Source organism: Propithecus coquereli, unplaced genomic scaffold (genome assembly GCF_000956105.1).
Source record: "Propithecus coquereli isolate 6110/MARCELLA unplaced genomic scaffold, Pcoq_1.0 Scaffold283, whole genome shotgun sequence".
Taxonomy (NCBI): Eukaryota; Metazoa; Chordata; class Mammalia; order Primates; family Indriidae; genus Propithecus; species Propithecus coquereli.
Window position 1 is genome coordinate 483,619 of NW_012148430.1, and position 23,216 is coordinate 506,834.

A 23,216-nucleotide genomic window follows, 5' to 3' on the forward strand; every position below is an offset into this window, starting at 1 on the left:
AGGCCTTCCACGTGCACTTCATTAGCTAATTCTGACCTCCGGCCTAAACACGTTTGCTCTGTGGTTCCATCTCATGAAATTGCTGTAAGGTGGTTACGGTGCTAGCTGCCTTTAACAAAGTTACCAACTGCCATGTGCAGTCATACATTTCGAATAAGCAAAGAAACAGTAAACGGAAATATTAAATCAATCCTGACATCACTTGAGAAAAAAACGAAAAGGACACACTTGAATCCTCACCAAAGCTTGGGTAACACTCTTGTTACCAGTTAGTCTTTTTCCAGTTGAGCACGTTGACCAGCTGGTGCTGGCAGTCTTGTAGAAAGCTCTTGAAGAACTAAAATAACCGAGCATCTGCTTCTGTTGAGTGAGCCATCCTCTAGAGCGTGAGCCATAATTTGGGTTGGATATAGCTGGCAGTCGGAGAGGTTTGTGGGATTAATTTGTGTCAGCGTTTCTTAAGAACTCTGGGGTTAGGGCCTGTCACGTCAGTCCCTTCTAGGAGTGCCAGGTAAGCCTGCCTTCAGCTGTCCTGGGTCAGTAACAGGTCTTCACTACAGATGTGACAAGAGCTGTCAGATGCCTGCTCTTGTTTTCAGGTGAAGTCACACACCTCTGTCCCTTAGGGCTGTTAGTGGTAGAGAGATGCGAGCAGGAGGGAGCGAACTGAGCACGGTGTCCCTCCTCCAAGAAGAGTGCTGTGTCAGTGCAAAGAAATGTCCTGCAAGCAGACAATGTATCAGCATTCTGATTTTGCAAAACTCAGAAACCGTCCTGTTTGCATGTAATATTTGCCTAGAATAATCAGCTGTCCAGGATTAGTGCCCAGTAGAGGGGTTGGCAGAAAATGACGCATTGTAGTTGGCTTTCAGATTATTTTTCACATTGGACACCAACTAGGTTAAGAAAGACCATTAGATTATGTCAAAAAGCAGTCTGGAGAAACATTTTTCATTGGGAGGGCCGCGGGCACTGATGTTTCTAAGTGGCATGTGATGTTGCCATGTTCCCAAACTGCCACCATATGATCCTCACCTCCCCTTTCGTGAAGCCACTGTTCTGAAACATACTGTTACTTTAGGGCAGTCTGTTGGCCCTCAAAATTCAAAACCGCATGAAATGTGTGGTGGGGTGGAAACAGCCCTCGTGCAGCTGTGTCATACAGACATGAGGGTATCGAACAGGCAAACTGGAGAGCCACGAAGAACTCTTAAGTTTTGATTGCCTCTGAGTCGCCCACTGGGAGTGTATTTAGTAGAATGCCAAATAAATGCTCATTTAAAGCACTTTGAGGTAAGGACAATATTTGGTTCTAGTTTGTTTTGAGAAACTAAGATAATTTCTGCACACAGTAAGTGTTCAAAAATATTTGTTGAGTATTTGAGTGAACAGCAAGGTATTAAATAACATTGTAGTTATGGTCTTAAATAGTTTTAGGCTACTGTTCTATGTAATAAGGTGAATTATTTAAGGTTACTATAAGGTTATTTCAGGTAATAATGTCGCTATTTGCTCAGCATATGTTTTTATGGAAAACAATGTGTTACACAGATGCTGGGGCACTAATCTAAGCATCCGCGAAGCATCATTGATAATCACTCAGTTGACTATTACATAAGAATTTCCATGTGATCATCAACACTTAAGTTGTTGGAAGGACCTATTTACAATGAAAGAATGGGAAAACTGAAAAAATGTGACTTTCTATCACCCTGTGGAATTTGATGAGTCACTAGTTTGGAACTCTGATTTCTGTTCAGAGGACAAGGGTAAGAGAAATAGAATTAAGAAGTTGCTTAGGAGTAAGCTTTTCTGTTTATTGGGAGTCAGTATTGTACATTCATAAATTTATAACCTGCATTATGTTCCAGCAATATGTTAGTGCTGAGTGCATAAGATTAATCAGGCCACATGCTGTCCTGCAGCTTCACTGATGTAGTTCTCAGTAACATCAGCGTTTTCTCTCTCACACCACACACAGAAAGCCTTACCGAGCAGTGCGTAAGCAGTCCTAACAGGCAAATGTTCAGACGTAGTCAAAGATGAAGTTTAGCTTTTCTGTTATGGTTGGTGAACAAGATAATGTGCTCTAAGTGTACGATAGGAAAATAGAGCCAAGACATTTGGCTGCCAAACTCACTGTCGTTGAAACGCCACACAGGACTTCACCAGTCCTTAAAAGCTCATTCCAGGACTTCCAGCCTCTGAGGGACCACGGAGAAGCTGGTGGAATGAGAATGTTCTGAGTCTGACGGGTGGAAACAGGTCATCCCTGTTCTTTGCCACGTTTTTCTGTGTGTGCACCCTGCCTCTGGAATTTTTGGTAACTGGGTATCTGTTGGAAGATCTGTTCCTCTGGCCTAGACTGTGAAGTGGGAGGACGTGTGCTTTCATTTCACTAACATGAAATTTTGTCATTGATCGCTAGAAACTGAATCATAACTTTAGACTGAAGTTGTATCTTTTTTATTAAAGACATGCCTCCATATTTATAAGAAAATAAATCAGATGTGATCATCACTCCAACAGGTATTTTCTGAGCACCCACCTGCTTGGCACTCTGCTCAGTGTTGGTTCTGTAGTGGGGAGAGGAATGTTCTAAACATGAAGTAATCTAAAGGGTTGTACCTGTCATTCTTTCCACCCTGCCCCTGAGTCTACAACCAGTTGGGTTCCCTGCTTCCGTATAGGCTCTGTTTATCTAGATGTGTGGAACATAACATTGCCCCGTTAGACAGGCTGGAATACTGACAGCCCCACAAAATGCCAGATTCCAGAATAAGTTAAATAAGTAAATCATTAAGATGGTGTATTTAAATGGGCTGGCTGGGCTGACTTGTCCAAGTTACCTGTTACAATTGGGCAGCCATGGTTGTGTAGTGATGGTGGCAAAAGAGGATCTAGGACATGTGCCCAGAGGAGGCGGAGGCTGGTCCTGCGCTCCTCAGACGTACGTACAACAGCTTCAGGACAGAGAGATCAGATCGTGCCCGCTCCAGTTCTGGAGATTTCATCTTCTCTCTCCCCCATGTGCATAATCCTCGGGATTTTTTAATATAATAGTAATAGCACTAAAATTCCTTGAATGCTGACAATATTCTAAGTGTGAGCTATTTATGCTACGATATGCCCAGAGTTATTTCATCCTCACCCCAACTCAGTGAGGGAGACCCTACCGAAGGATACAGCTGAGAAAACCAAGGTGCAGAGTCAGTAGCCTGCCTGAGGTCACGGAAGTCGTCAGTGGAGAGCAGGGACTCACAACCAGGCAGTTTGACAGCAGAGCCTGTGCCCATAACTCATATCCTGCTCCAAGTATCACAGATCTTGGGAAGAAGAAGAGAAAGTCTAGCCTGAAGAACAACGCCAAGGGTAGGGTTCTGGTCTGCCAGTTAGCAGTACCATTTGATGACAGGAGGCTCCTGAGCAAGGTCAGTGCAACTCTGTAACAAAAGATAGGTAATGCTCTCGGTTTCCTCAAGAAAAATATACACTGCGGGTTTCTGTTTTCCCTACAGCTTAGTTGCCCAGGGAGATTCATTTATTATTTATATAAGTAATACATCACAGGGACAAGATTCATTGAAGGGAAGACATTTCATTTCCCATCGTCCTACAGGGAAACAATGAGCCCAAATAAATCCTACAAACTCTCCCTAGAGAGGGAGCAGTGATTGATTCATTTTTGCATTTGCCAAATGCCTAGATAGTCAAAGAGTGCATTTTGTTCCCTTCTTTAATGAGGTTCTCTCACCTGTGGTGGTTCATTCAGGCTTTATTGCCACTTTGTTTTTGAATAACATTAAAAGGAGCAGAAATAACACTATACCCCAGTATTCTGAGTTAAAAATCCAATTCCTAACAAAAAAAAAATCTTATTAGTTGTTAAATAATATTTTGTCACTTATGGTAAATATTGTATTCGTGCCCCAAAGGAGACTTTACAGCTGTCCTGTGCTAAATGCTGTTCATGAAGCTTTGGGGAGGCCCCAAAACTCAACATATAGCAGTGTCCTCGTGCCTGAATATAAACTTCTGTAGTCACAAGACCTTAAGAAGTTACAAAATAGAGCAAGATTGAGGACTTCCAAAAGCACTGTCTGGAGTGGCAGACATCATTGCCACAGTGTAGGGGCCACGTTATGATCCCATCAGTGTGCCCCCGTGAGACCCAGGGGTGAGTAAGTTGGCTGTGCCGCAGCGGCTGGGTGGGGTAAGACCAGGGTGGGAGCCCTGCTGTGCTGGCTCAGCCACAGGTGGGTGCAGGTGACTGGCAAGTAGTGATAAGGTACTTTTTTTTAATACACTTTCCTTGATTTTACCTGTCAGGCTCAAGGATGTCTTTGTGATGCCTTTTCACTCCATTCAGTTGTTCTTTCTTGAGTGCTAGAAGGGAGGAAGTTGGAATTGAATATACCACGGCCCGTCTGGCCTGTGCTACAGCCATGGTGGGCAAAGATTGGCAAGCAGTAATCACCAGCTCAAATGACTAACATTAACTTTTACAAATGTTGTAAATTGTTATGTTTTTTCAAATAATTTCTAACTCACAAAAAGTTACAAGAATAGTGCCAAAAATTCCCATATACCTTTTACCCAGATTCCTCAATTGTTAAAATTTGACATTTGTGTGTATGTATGTATGAGAAAGTCATAAACACAATGCCTTTTTATTCCTAAATACTTCAATTCCTAAAAAATAAAACATACATTCCTTTATATAACTGTAATATATAAATTATAATTTTAAATAATTTGATAAGGTATATTTATGTTATTCTATTTAAACAGTAAAGTAAGTTTTTTTCTTCTATTAATTCATATTATTAATAATACTATGGCATGGAGATTAGAAAAAAAATCAAGATTTTTTTTTAAATGTATAATCTTTGTTTCACATACATACTGATGACTGTTTCTTTTCAAGGTGACCATTTTTTAAAATCTGTGCATGGCTCATGTCATTACTCATGTACTTTTAAAATGCATTTATGAATACCACACCAAAATAAGTTCGTGGTGCTATTACTTTATCTCCCCTTTTGTTAGTCTGCTCAGGCTGCCATAACAAAATACCACAGACTGGGTGGCTTAAACAACACACATATATTTCTCACATTTCTGGAGGCTGGAAGTCTAAGATCACAGTGCCGACCAGTTCCCTTCCTGGGAGGGCTCTCTTCCTGGTGCGCAGATGGCCACCTTCTCCCTATGCCCTCACGTGGGGGAGAGAGCCCTCTTCTTTTCCTTATAAGGACACCAGGCCTATTGGATTAGAGCCCACCCTAATGCCCTCATTTAACCCTAATTCCCTGCTAGAGAACCCATCTGTAAACATAGTCACACTGGGGGAGGGAGGTCAACCTGGGAGTTTTGGAGACACATTCCAGACCATAGTGCCCCACTGTCTTTCACTGTGGTACAGTTGGGTGCCACCCTCGAGCTTATGATGCCTCTTCTGACGTGTGTTGCTGTTTAAAGGGTGGCGAACCCTCACTGGAAAGGTCACACTGGATTTCATCTCCTCAGCACCTTTCCACATCTTGCTTTTCACATTTTCCTTCTCCCTGCCTGACTTAAAACAACATTTGGGAAAAAGTACTCTGAATATTGAATTGGATATTTACATTTTACACTGAATTTCAGGGGAGGGCACAGGATGGGCTTGGCAGTCATGTCTTCAGACTTGAAGAGCTTCAGGTTTCTCAGGCTGGGTTATTAAGAGATCTCATGCCACCGTTATTTTGAGGGAAGAGAGTCAAAAATAGAGAAAAGCCAGAAGTCAAATCCCATTTTCCCAGCCCTCCCATGGCAATGCCTAGTGGTCACATTTTAGAATATTGCACAGCTCGTTTTATGATAAATAGACATACTGGGAAGTGGCGCTGGAGAGCAGAGGGCCTCTCCACGTGGTGTTCTACGTACCACGGTTCTGTTCATTCTGTGCTCGGTGTGGGCCCGAGGGAGACTGAGACCAGTAGTGCATCTCTCGTCACCTACCCATGCAGAAGTTTATCTATGCGAACAGTAAAAAAAGAAAGAAAAAGAGAACCCACAGATGCGTGTGTATCTAGTATAACCCTGTCCTTTAAGATATTTCTGTCTGGTTTCAGTCAAATTTTTAAGTCTTCCTGCCCACTTCCATTAGTCCTTTTCGAATTTTTTGGAAGTGATAAGAAATCGACAGACTTCTCACTGGACCAACTGACTGCCTGAGCGTCCCGCTGATAATCCTTGCAGCCTGCCCGGCGTCTCAGTTCCCTGTCTTGTCACAGCTTTTTATTTCCTCGCAGATCCAGATTGTCATCCTATTATTTTAAGTATTTTTAAGCTGGACTCTGTCTCAGCTGCCCTGTTCTCTCCCGCCTCCTCGGCAGTTACCTTATCTTAATAAAATGTAATTAAAGCTGCACGTGGTGCCAGCAGACCTTCCGTTCTGTTTGAACAGCCTCCCGGCCACGCTCTCCCGCTGACCTGCCTGCCAGTGCCCCGGTCCCTGCAGGACCTCCGTGAAGGACCTGCCAGCCTCGGCTCAGGCAGCACACAGCTGTGATTACTTTTCCATTCATCACCCCTAAAAATGAGTTTGTGCTTTAATTTGTGTATGTGTGTATTACTGCTAGTTCAGATTTTGCTTGGGAAATGCAGGGAGGGACTCTATCTAGGTCAGTTACATGGTACAGCTCTAGGATAGCACCATTCTAGTGGTGAAGATAACACGATGTAACTGGTGTTGTATATATTGACATTCATAGAGTTCCTTTGCTATTTAAAATAGCTGGAACTCAGAGACGCATGGTGCCATCTATTATGGAGTGAATTCCTGGATATCTATCGTATTTTTAAGAAATAGCATAACTTTCAGGAAGCTTTTATGAAACAACTGGCTTTTATTCTTTAAAAAGGTCAATGTCATGAAAAGAAGAAATGCGGGGAACTGTTTTAGATTAAAGAGACTAAGAAAACATGACAACTTAATGCAGTGCAAAAGCAAAACCTATAAAGGACATTATTGGGACAATTTAGAAGATTTGAATATGCATATATATGAGATGATATTTTTGTATCAATGTTATGTTTCATGAGAGTAATAATAATACTGTGGTTATATGGAGAATTCCTTGTTAGGTGACACGTGCTAAAGTATTAGGGGCAAATTGTCATAATGTCTTCAACTTTCAAACAGTTCGGCAAAATAAGTGATACATATATATGGTGTATGTGTGTGTACGTATACACATACACGTTCAGATATACATATAGAGAGAAAAATAAAAGTTTGCAAAAGTTCACTCTTGTCATTCCTTATTTCTTGTAAGTGAGCAAGAGATAAGTTTATAAGTTAGCTTTCCTAATAGCAAATAAAGACTTTTCTTATACTCTGTCAGGAAAACTAGAGGGGAGTGGGCGGTGGGAGAGGCAAGCCCACCTAAGCCTTTCCCTGTCGAGGAGCGGGGTGGGAAATAACACCCTAACGGTGTTCACCAGGGTCCTCCACAGACTCACTCGTGCTGTGTGCAGAATTCGACTAAACCACATGCAGAGAGGGCTTTCTCTGCTATTTCTTGGAACAATAAACCCAAGAAACTTAAATCACCTGATGTCGAAGGGTCTAGGAAGGATCGCCGACGTCTGCAGTGTGGCTCCTTCGCTTGTGGGAGGAATGAGACGGGGCAGGCAAGCTGCCGTCGTCCTCGTTACTGCCTCCTCCTCTTGGCAGTGTCCTCAGTCACAGCCCAGCCCCCCCGCAAAGTGACACTTTTTGTTTGTCGTCACTTACCATAGTTTGAGATACATTTTGTCCTCTTATGTGTGCGTGTGCTGAATTGTGTGGGGAGGTGAATTGAGTCTTGACATTGCGAAGTGAAATAGGCTTGTTTTCTTTTTAATTCCCTTTAGTTGCTTAGTGAAGTGCTTCAGTGGGTTTTTTATAAAATTGAAATATAAATGGAAGGGAGAGTAGTTTTGAAAACACAAGGCCATCTTGCAAAATGCCAGAAAAAAAAAAAAAGGAAAAAAATATGAAGACTGTGCCTTGATGCCAGAGCTATGAGCAGGAGTCCTGATTCGGAAATGAAGGGAGCGGCCACCGCTGACAGCTCCTCCGCACGCAGCAGCACTGCCGTGGGGGACCGGAAGGCACGTGCTGGGAGGGCCATTTTTCTGTACTTTGCTTCACTTGCGAGTTGTCAGAAACTGCATTTGGACTCGATGCAGAAAATGACTGCAGTGAGAACCCTTCTTCATAAGTAATCCTTATATGGTAACTAAGGAAAAAAACCTAATACTTCGCACCATAATATGAAATTGTTTCGGGGATTTACATCCTCATGTTTTCTCCCTAGTGTATCTGGATTTGTGATTCTTTGGTCGGAGTGTGGAAAGAGTTTGCGTTATCAGCATGTGCCATATTCTGTTGCTTTGTGTGCTTTTGTAAACATAAAATGATATTCGACTGTTTAAGTTGCCTCTGAGTGCTTAGATTTTCTTTGCAGAGTTTCTCTTACACTGCTAGACAGAATATTGTGTGGCTAAATGATTTCGGTTTATCTAATTTGCTTGATAATTAGACAATCATCTAGTCTTTGGAACCAAATATGTTCATAATAAAAAAATTAAGAATGTGATCTAAAGTTCAAAGCTGAAATATTAAACCATTTAGTTAGTGGAAAGCTTTAAGAACTATTCGTTTAATAGGCAAAGAAACAGTCATTTCTCACTTCTATAAATTCTGTTCCTGCCCAAAGGAGGGAAATATATCAAGTTTAACCCTTCAATTTCCCCTCCAAAAAAAATTCAGTAGATTGCTGTGTGGACTCTACAATCCAAACAGACATCCCTGTTATTCCTACATGAGTGTGTGGCCTTAGGTTATATTTATATGATTCCATTTTTGGAAGTATATACCAAAAATGCGTGTGATTTTCATTACTAAGAATAAACTAAACTAAATTGTTTGGGTTTATTCTCTTTATCTCTTATTGTATGTTTAATTGATCATGTGCTTTATAATTTTCAATATTTTGGCATTTCAGAGTACAACAATATGCTGTACTGCTGTAATCCACATATAGTTATATTTGGAATGGATGCGTTATGCTTGAGTAAGAAAAATGATTTGACACATCCACTACCAATAACACATGTTCACTGGGTATCATATCTGCCAAAAATTTTTCCATTTACACACTGCTAGCTTTCATACATAATTACTTACTTGTTCATCTCAGGACATAATGTCAGCTTGCACTATGTAATATAAAATAATCTTATCTGTTGGATGCATAATGAATTTCTATTATTTAAGAGTTATTTATATTTGATGGCATTTCCTTCTTAGAGAAACTGTATTTCAGTGAGAGGAAAATTGCTAACATATTTAAAGTCGGGGCTAATTTTTCTGGCGTTATGATGTATTTGGAGTGCCCAGTGATTAGGATCACTGTTGTTTGGTGGTAACATGCTAGGCCTCTGAAGTGTGAGAAATGGTTTCTAACCTCATGAATCTCATAAGACATTATACATATTGAAGGGTAATTAATTAAAAAGGCAGGATGAGGTGAGTATAATGATTGCTTTGGAGTTCAGAGAGAAGAGAGCTTACCGTGGACCAAAAGAGAAGATTGTGTCAGGAAACCAAGACTTGAAGGATGGGTGAGAATCATTGTAGTGGAAGTAGGGCGCACGTGCAGAGTGGGGTGAATGCAGAGAGAAGGGCAGAGGCACAAAAAGACATATAAAGGCTGAACATTTGGTAAGAACAAGTGGCCGATGTTCCTAAAGTAATCCGTTCAAATCCACGAATGGTACACTAAGATTTCAGTAGACAGATAAAGGATACCAACTGCCAATTTATAGAAAAGGAAGTGCAGATGATCAATGTATGCCCCAAAAGTTGCTCCACTTCATTAATAAGCAATGAAATGCAAATTTTAGAAATAAAATACTGTTTATTTTTCACATCAAATTGATAACTACTTTTAAAGTCCAGTTAGAGTACAGTGAAAAGGGTGTCCTCATGTATTTTCTGGTGAGAGTAGAAATTGATACAGTTTTTTGGGAAAGCAATTTATAGTTTGCGTCACTACTCTTTTAAATTTGACTACCAGTTAATCTAATACCACTGAGAATTTCTTCTAAGAGAATTTACAGATGCAGTAGAGAGTTATAGATAAGGATGATGGACTCAGGATTACATATGACTGTGAAAAATTTGAACACTACCTTAATTTCCAACAATAATGACATGAATAAATGATGGTACGCCCATTTGGTTAAGTACTTTTAGTCATTAAAACCTGTTTTCAGATGAATTTTAATGACACGGGGAAACCATGAAATAGGTGGCACAGTAAAAGCCAAATTTTATTTAAAATATGCATGAAAAAGACAATAAAAATATTCTGCAGTGTTAGCAATTAATCCTGAGTAGTAAAATTATGGTTGGTTTGTATTTTCTTTGATCTTCTCTATATTTTTTATATTTTATACAATGAAATGGATTATTTTTAGAAATTATTTTTTGTATTTTATTTTTTTTAGATATGCAAAACTTTATTTTTAAAATTCACCTTCACTACAAATTTAAGAAGTCTGGGGAAGCTTTTCCTTCCCCCACCCAAAGTGTGTATAAACAGGTGCAGCACAGCAAACTAAGAACACTGTTTAAAAGGCAAAGATAGTATCCAAAGGCATTTGTTCAACCTCTAGGACATAGTGCAGTCCTCAGGTGATCAGAATACCAAGATCAGAAAGGTTTCTTTAAGCACCAGAATTCATAGCTTAATTCCTTCACTTAGATTTTGCTACAAAAATTTTTTCCAAGGGGAAGACTCATTCCAAATGATGCTCCTGAATAGGTGCCCAAACTTTCTCCTTGAGATGATATTGAGTTTTTGCTTCCCACTGCCCCTTGCTGTATTTTCCCAGAGGTACCACTATTATTCTCTATTGCTCTTTTTATAAAGGCAAATGAAAGTTTTCTGTGAACAGAGCATATTATTGGGGTGTAAGCTATGACATTATTTTAACAACATATGAGACAGGACAAATAAGATAGGTAGGGTAAGGTTCCCAAGAGAAGATTTTATAAATCAGTAAAATACCAGTGTTATTACTGGACCAGCTAATGAAATGAAGTTCTTGAATAAAAATATGTGTGTATTGTGTGTATGTGTAGGTATGTATGTTGGTATGTATGATGTGCGTTGATGTGTTGTAAAGCTAAGAAAAATGTTTGGCAATTTGAGAGAAATGTATTTGTATTATGTTTTAAAAAAAAAAGTAAGCATTCTTTATAGTAGAAGAAACAGAAAGTGCTGAGTTCAGAGGACATGCGCAAAAAGCCTAGCACCTACAGGGACAAGAAATGATGGGCGCAGTCAACCACCGTAATTGGAAGCCGAGGTCTGTCCAGACTCCTGCTGGGCTAGACCTAATGTGTACAGTCACTTCACCTACTACACGATTGATTTCAGTACAAGTGAGTTATTTAAATCCTACAGTAAACACCTTCACATTGGCTAGTCCATATGTAGATGCTGAACATGTATTTCTTCATTCATTTCACAAATACCAAATGAACAACTGTTATAAGCCAGACAATGTTCTAAGCTCTGGAATACAAAATTAACAAAATTTCTTCTCTTGTGGAGCTTGCTTTCTGATGGGAGGAGATAGACCATAAAGAAAATAAGTAGCTTATTTGTGCTATGGAGGAAAAGTAAAGCTGGGAAGGTAGATAAGGAGTGAGGAAAGAAATTAGACACATATGTAGAGTGGCCGTGCCCTACTTTGGAGCACAAGATTGATTAAGGAGGAGAGAGTGGAAGCCCTGGAGGTATCAGCGGAAGAGATTCCAGGCAGAGGGCGCCACCATCGAAAGCTTGCAGGAGACCTTGCCTGCTACGGGAAGGACATCAAAGAGCCAGCCTGGCTGGAGCAGAGTGAGCAAGGGGCAGGGTGCTGGGAGGCCAGGTCTGCACCTGTGGGGCAGCTGGTGAAATCAGACGGGGCAGAGAAGTTGTCAGACTTATGCTTTTATTCTGCATGAAGTGGAATCCCATTGGAAGATTTCGAGCAAAGGAGTGACATGGTCTGACTTCCGTTGTAGAACATAAGGGTTTTCTATACTTGTCTCCAGTTCCTTTTCAAGCACTGAACGTGGCTGCTGTGTCAGGCACGGACTGGGGGGCGGGAGGGAGGCTGCCGCAGCCCAGGCAAGAGGTGCTGGGGGTCGGTCCGCAGTGGCAGCAGCAGTGAGGAATGGTTGGGTTGCAGATGTATTCTGAAGATGGGACCAGTGGGATTTGCTGACAGATTAAAATGTGGAGAATGAGAGAAAGTGGGGAACCGAGGATGTCAGCACGAGCAACTGGGAGGATGGATTTGCCGTTTTCTGAGAAGGAGACTATAGGGAAAGGAGGTCTGGAAGGGAGAAGAAGAGACATGAAGAATTAGGAATCTGTTTGGAGACCGATAAATTTGAAATGTCTATTTGACGTCTGTTATATATTTAATTGTGTCCCCCAAAAAAGATGTTGAACCTTACCCCAGCACCTCAGAATGTGACCTTATTTAGAAATAGGGTCTTTGTGGAGGTAATCAAGTGAAAATGAGGTCATTAGGGTGGGCCCTAATACAGTATGACTCATATCCTTATAAAAAGGGAAAATTTGACACAGAGGAGCAAGAGGATATGAAGAGACACAGGGGAAGGCCACATGGAGATGGAGGCAGAGATCAGAGGATGCTGCGACAAGCCAAGGAACACCTGGACCACCAGAAGCTGGAAGAGACGAGGAAAGATCCCTTCCCTACAGGTGTCCGAGGCAACATGACCCTGCCAACACCTGCATTTTAGACTTCTGGCCTCTGGAACTGAGAGGCAATACATCTCTGTTGCTCTAAGCCGCCCAATTTGTGGTACTTTGTTAGGGTAGCCCGAGGAAACTAGCACAGTATCCCAGTGCAAAAGTTGAATCGATGGTTGGATATGAAACTGTGGAGTTCAAAGGAGACATTTGGGCTAGAGATATAAAATTTGGAGTTATCACTAGGTGATATTTAAAACAATAAAACTAGCTGAGAATGACACGAGGGGTGTATGTAAGTTGACTCCTGGGGGAGCTATAGCTTTGAAAGGTTTGGGAGATGAGGAAGAACAAGCACAACACACTGAAAGCATCACTAGTGCTGCAGGAAGAGAACCAGAAAGGATGGTTCCCAGGTAAATGTGATGTTTTAAGGAGAAAGAAAGGAGGCCAGGCATGGTGGATAGGGATAGGGGGAGCTCAGAATCGAGGGCTTTGTAAGGGAGTGCTTGGCGTGAGTGGCCGTGGGGTGTGAGCTGGGTGAAAAGAGGCCAGAACAGGAGAGGTCAGGACCTTGGAGAATGAGTGAGCAAAGGTAAAAAAGAAATTGTCATCTCAGACAGTTCAAGTCAGGGCTCCAAAGAGGACTGGGCACCTGTGCCGGTGGGAAGGCTTCAGAGGAGATCTTAGAGTGAGTGGAAGTTGGGCAGATGGGCAGGTGCAAGGAAGAACATCACGTGCCAAGGCCAACCACAGAGGTGGCAGTGCAGGTGCCATCGCAGGCAATGTACTTGTCAACACACCTGGAAACTGCCCTCCTCACTATCTAGGGTTATTAGCAGTAATTACTGCATTTCTTGTTACAAAGTTAATGCTTCTTTGTCACTCCCCAATGTGCATATGCGCACACACACATAAATTATATATAACATTATATATGTAAAAAGTCATTACAAAATTATACATATTTTAAAATCTATTTACTACTGTGTACATCTTATAAAACAAAAGCACATTGTTTCTCTTCCCCCTCTGCCTACCAACCACCTTCATCCTGACTTCCTTCTTCGGATCTCATGAACATCCTTCCCAGCCACTTTTGGGGCAATTCCTCTTCTTCTGAACTTCATGCTATTCCATCTGCCAATATTTCAGAAAGCAAACTTGAAAATCTCAAGCTCCAGCATGTTTAGTTTGGGCAAGTAACACTCAACACTGTCGAGAATGGCGTGATGGAGCTTCATACGCTGCCTGGCTTGGCACCCTGTCCACTTGGCTGTGACTCGTGAACATTTCATCGTGGGGTTTTAAGTTTTTTGTTATGGATGGTTAATCACAAAGATAGCAGAGGTCACTTGTGCTGAGAATATTCTGTGAGGATAATTCTTACACATGAAAGCATTCTTAAGCGCTGACGCTTAATGGCATGACACAATACGGCAAGGCCTCGGCATCCTGAAGGTCAGCAGGCTGCAGAACGCAATCGAAATGCGGGCCAGTCTCCAGGACTTGCGGCATGCTGACTGCAGTGTTCCGGAAGCTCACATCCAAGACGAGAATGGACACTGGACCTGGTCAGCACCATTCCTGACTAATTGTAATCCCAAAGAAATCCCACTTATCCAAAACCCTATGGACAAGGGAAGTGCTATTGGAAAAGGAGGCTGAACACACCTTCCAGGGTAGAAACACGCCTCGGGGCAGCAAAGGGAGCAGGTGCTCTCTCAGAGCACGTTCTCCAAAAGTGGCACATCCGCAGCAACGGTGTGAAAGAATCTGTTGGTAAGACAGTGATAAAAGATAAGAGGAATAGATTAGAGGAAGCACTGAGGGAGAGAGGGCTGTCAGAGTGGCACCTTCTCATTATTCATTTATTCGGTAATGCTTATTGAATCCTCTCCTGTTGCAGGGGCTGGGGCTATAGTAGTGAGTAAGATAGATGAACTTACATTCTAGTGAGGGAGGACAATTTAAAAGAAATGAATATATAAAAGAAATTTAAGATGGCAGCATGTGCTATGCAGAAAACTGGGATGATAGAATGATTGATGAGCACTCTGGGTGGGTGACCAGGGAAGTCCCGTGCAGGGACTAGAAGTTAAACCTAGTTCTGAGTGATGAGAAGGAGCCAGCCCATGCAGTTGGGGAGGACAGCAGAGAGGCACTAGGAAGGCAATAAGCTTATTGTGTTCAAGGGGGAAAAAAAGCCAAAGGTCCATGTATCTTGAGCACTGGAAGTGAGAAGAAGAGAGGTAGCGAATGATTCCGAAAGGCAGGCAAGAGCTAGATCACAGGGCTTCCTCGACCGCAGTGTAGAATCTGGACTTTGTCCTAAGTACTATAGAAACCACAGAAGTGTTTCACCCTAATGACCTTATTTTAACTTGATTACCTCCATAAAGACCCTATTTCCACAGAAGTGACCTGAAATGCTTTACATTCTTCAAAGCTCATCTTGTCTTCTGTGGACAGGATGTGTGGAGAGCGGCTGCTGAGGGCAACTGCAGGCAGGGGCAGTTGGACGCAATTGCTCTAGGTTGGCGGCCGGCAGGGGCTTGGGCTCGGCTGGGAATAGTGGAGATGTCGCCAAGTGGGGGACCCAGGGCAGTTTGGGACACAAACTGTAGTTGTAGTTGGACTTGATGTGCAGGGAGAAGAGGAGTCAGCTGCTCACTCTCACTCCGGGCGGGCAGAGGGCCCCACCTCCAGAGCTCCCAGGATTGAACCTGGTCGTGTCGCTGCCTGGGGCAAGGTGTAAGAATCACCTTGGGAGCTTCTTCAAACTAGATTTCCCTCTCTCTAAGAATCTGAATGCTTATAAAGTAGGACACTCCTCTCTATTCTACCTTGAGTTAACAATTGCTGCCATCATGACCTATTTTTGCTGGTAAAAATATGACCTACCCTAAGAAGTGTCATGGGAGAAAACAAACAAGGTGAGACTATTGCTGTAGGCAATAGTTTTAGGTAACATCACATTGCACGCCAAAATAGAAGAGGCCATCAAGCCCTCCTGATGGTACCCCAAATGTGGCATACAAAAGCAAACACGCTTTCACATCCATGAGGCCGTGTTCAGCATGAAATATTCAGGAGGGTCAGGCTCACATTCACCTAGCGTTCATTAAGCACACCTTCTGCGCCAGGCCTCTGTGGGGGATATTGTCAATGGGCCCCTTGTCAGCGTTCCTTTGACGTTTCACAGATGGCGAGGCCATCAACAGGAGAGTCCTGGGATTCCGATATTTAACCATCACCCAAGTTTGTACTACTTTGGGCTGGGTTAAACTTTAGGATGGGGATGAGTTAGATCATGCTGTAAATTCGGGCCCAGAAAATGATGGAGAGTGAAAGAATTCCCAAAGCCGTTGGGCTTCTCCCACAGTTGAAATTCCAGGCCCTACCCACAGAAGGCTTCTGGTGGTGACAATGGTAAGTACATCAGGAGCCAGGATCCTACAGGCACAGCCCTCTGGAAGGGCACATAGACACTCCGAGGGGTACGAAAAGGAGGTCTTACTGTCGTCACTGGATGGAATTTTGACCACCAGATTCCCGTAAGAAAGAGTCTGGTTCTGTTTGCTGTTGTATCTATAATAGCACAGTGGCAATATTAGTCAGCAGTGACATTAGGTAGCAGTTTATGAACCCAGCTTTGAAAGTTTGAGCAATGATTGTTTCCAATTTCACTTATGAAGTTGTGAAGGGTTTAGTTATTACCCATGATGGCAAAGAAAGTTTAGATTGCATGAAGTGATAATTTTGTATTTTATAGCATTCTGTGTTTTCTTTATTGATTGATGGGTTTCTTTTTTTAACCTGCAATGACCGTCTCTTTGAACTTTTAAATCCAGACTTTGAGTTTGCAGTGGTTGGTTTGTGTTTCTCATGAGATTCAGAACATCTTTATTAATGATTTAAATCCGTTTTTTGTAGGACCAAACTTGATTTTCTTTGACTAGAACCATGTTGGGCACATTATTAACCCCAGTAAATAGGATAAAATGTAAGTTATACTCCTTAAAAATACTTTCTCTACCTCTAGACTGGATTTCAGAAAAATTCTGGAGCAGGAAAATTCATGGTTCAGGAACAAGCTTGGGAAACAATAGGAATAGGTGACCTGTGACAACTCTTGAATAGCTGTATCTCCATTCCATAATGCAGTGAAGATGACATACCTTATAAATGGGCCATGAATTACATAACATATTTTTTAAAAGTACTTGCAAATATTGTGCAGAAATTATCATTTACCATCTCTTGCTTGGTAGAAACTTTTTAGGATCTGCTGTTTCCAAAATTTCATGAAGATATTTGTAAAAGCATTTTCCTATTCCTGGAAATATGCCCAGTGAGAGCCATTTTCCTATGTCTCTGGCATGATGGACAGTTGTTCAAAGCCTTTTTTTTTCTCTTTTTTTTTGAGACAGAGTTTCATACTGTTGCCTGGGATAGAGTGCCGTGGCATCATCATAGTTCCCCGCAGCCTTAAACTCCTGGGCTCAAGCAATCCTCCTGCCTCATACTCCTGAATTGCTGGGACTACAGGCACACACCACCACATCTGGCTAATTTTTCGTAAAGATAAGGTCTAGCTATGTTGCTCATGCTGGTCTTAAACTCCCGGCCTTGAGCATTCATCCCACCTCAGCCTCTTAAAGTGCTGGGATTACAAGCGTGAGCCACTGTGCCTGGCCAGCCTTTCTGCTTTTAAGACTCAGTTATTCTCTCCTTGCTTTAATTCTTTCTTCAAGTTCTACCGAGTTCTTCTTATCTGGTTCCCTGAGATACAGAGTAACTTGGCTGCTTTTAATGAAAAAAGGCTTGGAGTGACCTTTATTTAACCTATTTCATGTAACCCAGCCCCCCTCCCCATCAGTAACCAGAGTTCAGTGGCCTCTGCTCTGTCTGTGATTCCTTCCTGCTAAAGCAGGAGCCAGGGGCTTCTCCTAGCACAAGAGAGCAGTTCTGTCTCCCTGTTCTTGTCTTATTTCCCTTCATATTGATTGGTTTTGTTGTAAAAACCTGTATTGATGTTTCATCTTTAACTTTACCTTGGTTTTCTATGTCTAACCCCAGATATCTCTCTCTCTCCCTCTCTCTGTTTTTTTTTTTTTTTTTTTTTTTTTGCTTATACCCAGCAGGATTGTCTGGCCATGTATATCTTCTGTATCTGAAACTCTCTGAAATTCTCCCAGTGACTCAAATATGTGGAGATATAAATTTATGTGCACTAAAATTTTGAATAAAGAGACCTTGTAGTTGGAATGAGAGCATGGCATCCTATTTTAATTAATCACAATAATAAATCATTCATTTCTAGAACCACAGACTGTCATATCTGCATGTAACAGTAATAACACTTCAGATATGTAAAACCTGTTATCAATGTTCATAATATCCTGTAAGCTCATAATATCCTGTAAGGTAAAGAAAACAAGATTCTGCTGATTTCTTTCTTTATGATTCTTTTTCTCTGATTTGCTGTGATCGTGGTGATAATATACCTGTTTTAGTTTGTTTTTGATCATTTTTCCTATCTTTTGTTTTCCAAAAGACGAAATCTCTTATCTGGGTACTCGTTTCCAGAATGTTGGTTTTTTTAAATACCAGGTATGTTTTGTTTTAATTTTTCCCCCAACTAGTTTAGAAACTGTCTCTGAATCGTATGGTGACATATTAGTTCCATGAGGCATTCCTAAGCATTTTATGGGAAATTTGAGGCATTTCATAGAATTGGATGCTCTTTTTTAGCAAAGAATTTCATTTTAAATGCTGTTCACTAATATACTATTAATGTTCATCAAGAGTAATCGAGTAACTCCTCTGGTAAAGCTAAGGTGGTCTTGGTAGGATACAAGATTTCCCCCTCTGGAGAATCTGTTGGAAAGGCTCTTGCATATACACTGCATGAAGGGAGCGGATGTGCCCAGCTCTAGAATGTGCTGCTTATGGAAACTGCTTCGTGTAGCACGTTCTGCTCAGTCCCTTTTGAAACCTTCTGCCTTAGAAATATGTGTCTCTTTTGTTTAATATTGCAGCAAGGTTAATAATATTTACATACACCTTCCTCTGTGTTGTGAGATGTTCCTATAAGTTGGGACATGCTGGTTTGTCGTTTTCTAAAGTGAATCAGTTTATCTTTGGTTTAGCCTGAAATTGCAGCAGAGAACGCGCTTCCTCCTGGGATCTGAATGTAAAATAACCGAAGCAGATTGAAGTTGGCAGTGACTAATGAAGTCTCGTGCAGAAGTCGGCAAGTCAGTGGGTTTCTGCGTATCAAGGAGGAAGAGCGGAGGAACCAGAGCCTCTCTGAGATCCCGTGTTTCTTTCTTCTTCCCTCCTGCATCCAGCTCCAGTGGGGGAGGGTGATTTGAGCACAGATATTCCTCCTACATTCTTTCTAAAGACATCAAATTCACAGTATACAGATTTGTTACGTTGCTGATAATTCCCAGCTAGCTTCCTTGTTTAACGAGCCATCTTAGCTGCCTGAGGGTATTCTACATAACAACAATTTAAATCAGTCACATAAAATTTATGAAGCTGAGGATCCAGTGAAAACGAGCATGAACTAGAATAGTGGTGATGTTTCTTTGGTAACTCCTTGGCAGGCTGGCCACCGTATTCCACCTTTAGTGCCCTAGAAATGGCTCCCTCTCACTGATGGGCATCGTGACAACCACCTAGCACGTTACGGAGTCTCAGGAGCACTGTGAGGCTTTGTGTGGATTTGCGTGTTTGTGGACAGTATTCCTGTTTCCATATGTCACCACACGTGCACATCTTTACTTGAGAAAATACTGGATTAATTTCATGTGTCTCTCTTGAAATGTTTTATTTTTGCACTTACTTTTTTCAGTTTTAAAATGATTTAAGGAATCCATAGTATCACAACTGCGCTTACCAGATCCCACATGTACAATTTGGGTGGCACATTGAGACATACATCTTGAAAGAAATCCAGTGCGCCGTTTCCCTTCAGTTCTCCCCGAGCCCGTGCTCACACGGAGAGCAACAAGATTTGTGTTTTCCAGCTCATTAAGCTGACAGCAGAAATTAGTTTGTGGTATTAAAAACTGAAAAGTTAAATTACAGCTACACGTGTCCTTTATGCAGCGGGGCATGTGGAAGATGTTTGATTTTAATGTTTGCTATAATGGAGAATTTAAATTACAATGTTTGTCAAATCTCTAATCTTCGTTACAGAGTGGAATATTAATTACGCTTTTAACTATGAGAGGTAAATAAAACGAGCATCCACTGCACACCCAGGGGTAAATTGCAGATTACCAACAACGTGACATAATGCACTAAATGTCAGTTTTGTCAAACAAATTTAGAGGAACGGTTAAACTATTAGCTTCCTGTTGTTCTAGGGCCTTTCTTGCAGCAAGCGACTGTTCTGAGCAGCAGGGACATGGTGCCTTGTGGAAGACTAAGGGAGTGAAATTGAATAAGCAAGATGAATGGGGAGGCAGCCCGCAGAGGCACTCAATTAGTTTATAACTGTCTATTAACTTCCGTGGGCGGTTTTGAATAAACAGCAGATTAACTGTTGCACTTCTGTGGGGATGTGGGGAGCCATGGGAAGGGACAGTGTGGTGCACGATGGAAAGAAAAATTTTTGATTCTCATTTGTCTGTCCTTTTGCTAGTTGTTTGCATGAAGCATTGGTAATGGCTGTCAGAGCCGTCTGCAGGTCGAGAGAGAAAGCAGGAAGGAACGGTGCCTGCTCTGGTTTTCTTTTGGCGGTTCTTGCATGGAACAGTGGCGTGCTGCCCTCCAAAGAGCAAGTCGGATTTAGGTTGCTGTGGCTGTTGTTTCAGAACCTGTTCTTGAGAAGAATAGTGTGACTCTTGGTTGTTAGAACTCAGGAAGATAAAAACTCTCCATGAATGATTATAGCCAGATTTCCTCCTGGGGAGTGCTGAGAGTGTGGACGGGGTTCCTTGTCCCCATCCCACCTAGTCACATAGTCACCCTTGCTGCGTGGTGGGTGGGAGCCGTTGTAGTCTCGATATTTACACAAGTTCTGATCATCTGATACTCACCTTGGAATGCACTGAGGAAGCATTACATGGGGACAATCATTCGATTATTATCAAGAAGAACAGCAAAATTTAATGTGAAATTGTTAAAGAAATATAGTGAGAGTTACAGGGAAAAGAGATCAAAGATTAAAGAGGAAGGGAAAAATAAGACCAAAAAAATGTGGAAACTGTGAGTGATGATTTCAGAAACTTTAAAGTATTTTTAGTGGTTCTGAATTTATGTCCTTCAAATTGCACACCAACTTGCTTTTTTCAGCGTGCAGACATTACATAATGCAAGCCATTTATCAGAATTCATTTAGGTACAACAGAACAGTCATAAGACACTCTTTTCAACACACACATATACCACACACACACACACACACACACACACACACACACACACAACCACACATGCACACACCCCACAAAGAGATTCATTTTTCTTTTGCTATTTTGAAAAGGCTAAGGAATTTATACTAGATGCTCCCCTCAGCAGGGTCGGGGCATTGTACCCGTCCCACATAGAGCCAGTTGTCAAGAGATAATCAGGAAAAGCACAACATACAGTGGATGGTCCGCTAAATGAGGAAAGTGCACTGGGCAGTTGTTAGGAAAGCAGCAGTTTCTCCTGAGCAAGACTCCTTTGAGGATAAGAGCCAAGGCTCAGTCTAACTCTTGGGTATCTGTTTTGTTTCCTGTGACTGTAATTGCTGGTTTACTTAATAATAGAGGTGTTTTCTTTGAGTTACCTATCCCAAGGTCGTTGATGTTCTTAATACCTAAGTTTTCTTTGGACTGAATGTAAGCATTTGTGGGCTAATGGATGTTATCAAACACTACCTCTCCTTTATAATCATTAATAAGAACCATTAGAGTGAGGGCAGTTTATTCATCAATACACTGAGCAAAGCTTATGAGATAAACTCCCAATGAACAAAATGAGAGTAATCAGATGAAATAATAGTCAATAGATTGCCCTTTGGCACAGCTTAGACTTGAACTTTTTTTCCTCCTGTTTTCCCCCCATGAGCTATTGCAGATTTGAGAGGGTGTTTAATTTGCAAACTACAATTGGAGGAATTTGTCATGGGAGAGTAGGATAGCATGGAGAAAAGCATTATCCGAATTATAATCCAGAGTTTCTTCGTTCATTTTCCCGTGTTCCCTCATTTAGAGCCTCTGCTATGATGCATTTTGTTGTCACTGTGGCGACTGCTGTGGTCAGTTTCACTTGTGTCTGTCTGTCCAAGTAATGTAAGCTCCTCAGAGGCAAAGGCTGAATCCCAAGCACCTAGCACAATGCTGAGCTCAGAGCGGGTACTGATGAAACGCTGAATGAATGACTACCGGAAAAGAATGAAAGACATCTTTCGTGGGTATCCAGAAATCCAAGAAGAAGCTGCAATGTTGTTTAAAACCACATGAAGCTATTAGAGAAGGTGGCTGTCTCATTTTGCCCTCCTATCTATTGAATCCTTACCAAGTATCGGGAAGTGTGCTGTGCATATATTCTCATTTCATCCTCGTAATCACCCTACAAAGTAGGTGATGTGCTTTCCCCATCATGCACATGAGGAAATCAGGATTTAAGCAAGTGTCAGTGTCTTCCATAGGGAAGGCCAGAACTGGCAGAGTGTGGGGGTGGGGGCAAAGTCTCCTCTGGTCGCTGCTATTTACTCAGTGAAATAAGAAGTTTTCATCTGAAAGGGAGCAGGGAGGACCTAATGGAGGTAGGAGGAGATAAGAGAAAATGGAAAATTGGCTCTCCTGAAAGTAGTCTCTGTCATGTTAGTCTCCTGCTCAGCATGACTTTTCTTGTCTAAGAATTATGTACCTGCTTCTCAGCTGTACCTGCCGCAGGGTGACACCAGGCCTGCACTACAGGCAGCTCATTCCTTATGTGTTTTTCTAAAAACTGGTTGACTGATTATAAGTAAATTCTGAAATGCATAGCCCTGTGATAGTAATTTTAAGAGTTAATTCTTGTATCTTATCAGAATGAAATGTTAAGGAGGCTTCCAGTCGATGGCCTGGAGTTGGAGAGTTTAGAGCAAGGTTTTCAACCCTATTAATCTTAATCTAAGTCAGTCTCTAATATTCAGATATTTTTCAAACAATTATTTATTTTCAAAAATTATTAAGAATTATTTTCAAAGAATTATTCTTCCAGACATCACGAGCAGAATGAAATGTCGCACATTCTCCTTGTGATGCCGTGAGCAGACAGACCCGTCCGCAGTGCAGCATGCCTGTGCCCAGCCACCAAGGCAATCTGAAGTTATGTGATTGAAGGAGAAATTTGCATCTGATTGAAGATGATTTGGGCTCATCTCCCCACCTCCACACAGGAGTCTGGTCTGTT

At 41.7% G+C, this 23,216-nt stretch overlaps 1 protein-coding gene across 1 annotated transcript in view; it reads left to right on the forward strand.

Annotated features, from left to right (window-relative positions):
* The window catches only part of PTPRM (protein tyrosine phosphatase, receptor type, M), a gene marked incomplete at its 5' end in the record, with an annotated part of 602,721 nt that overhangs the window by 377,768 nt on the left and 201,737 nt on the right, over window positions 1-23,216 (forward strand). The window lies entirely within an intron of this gene.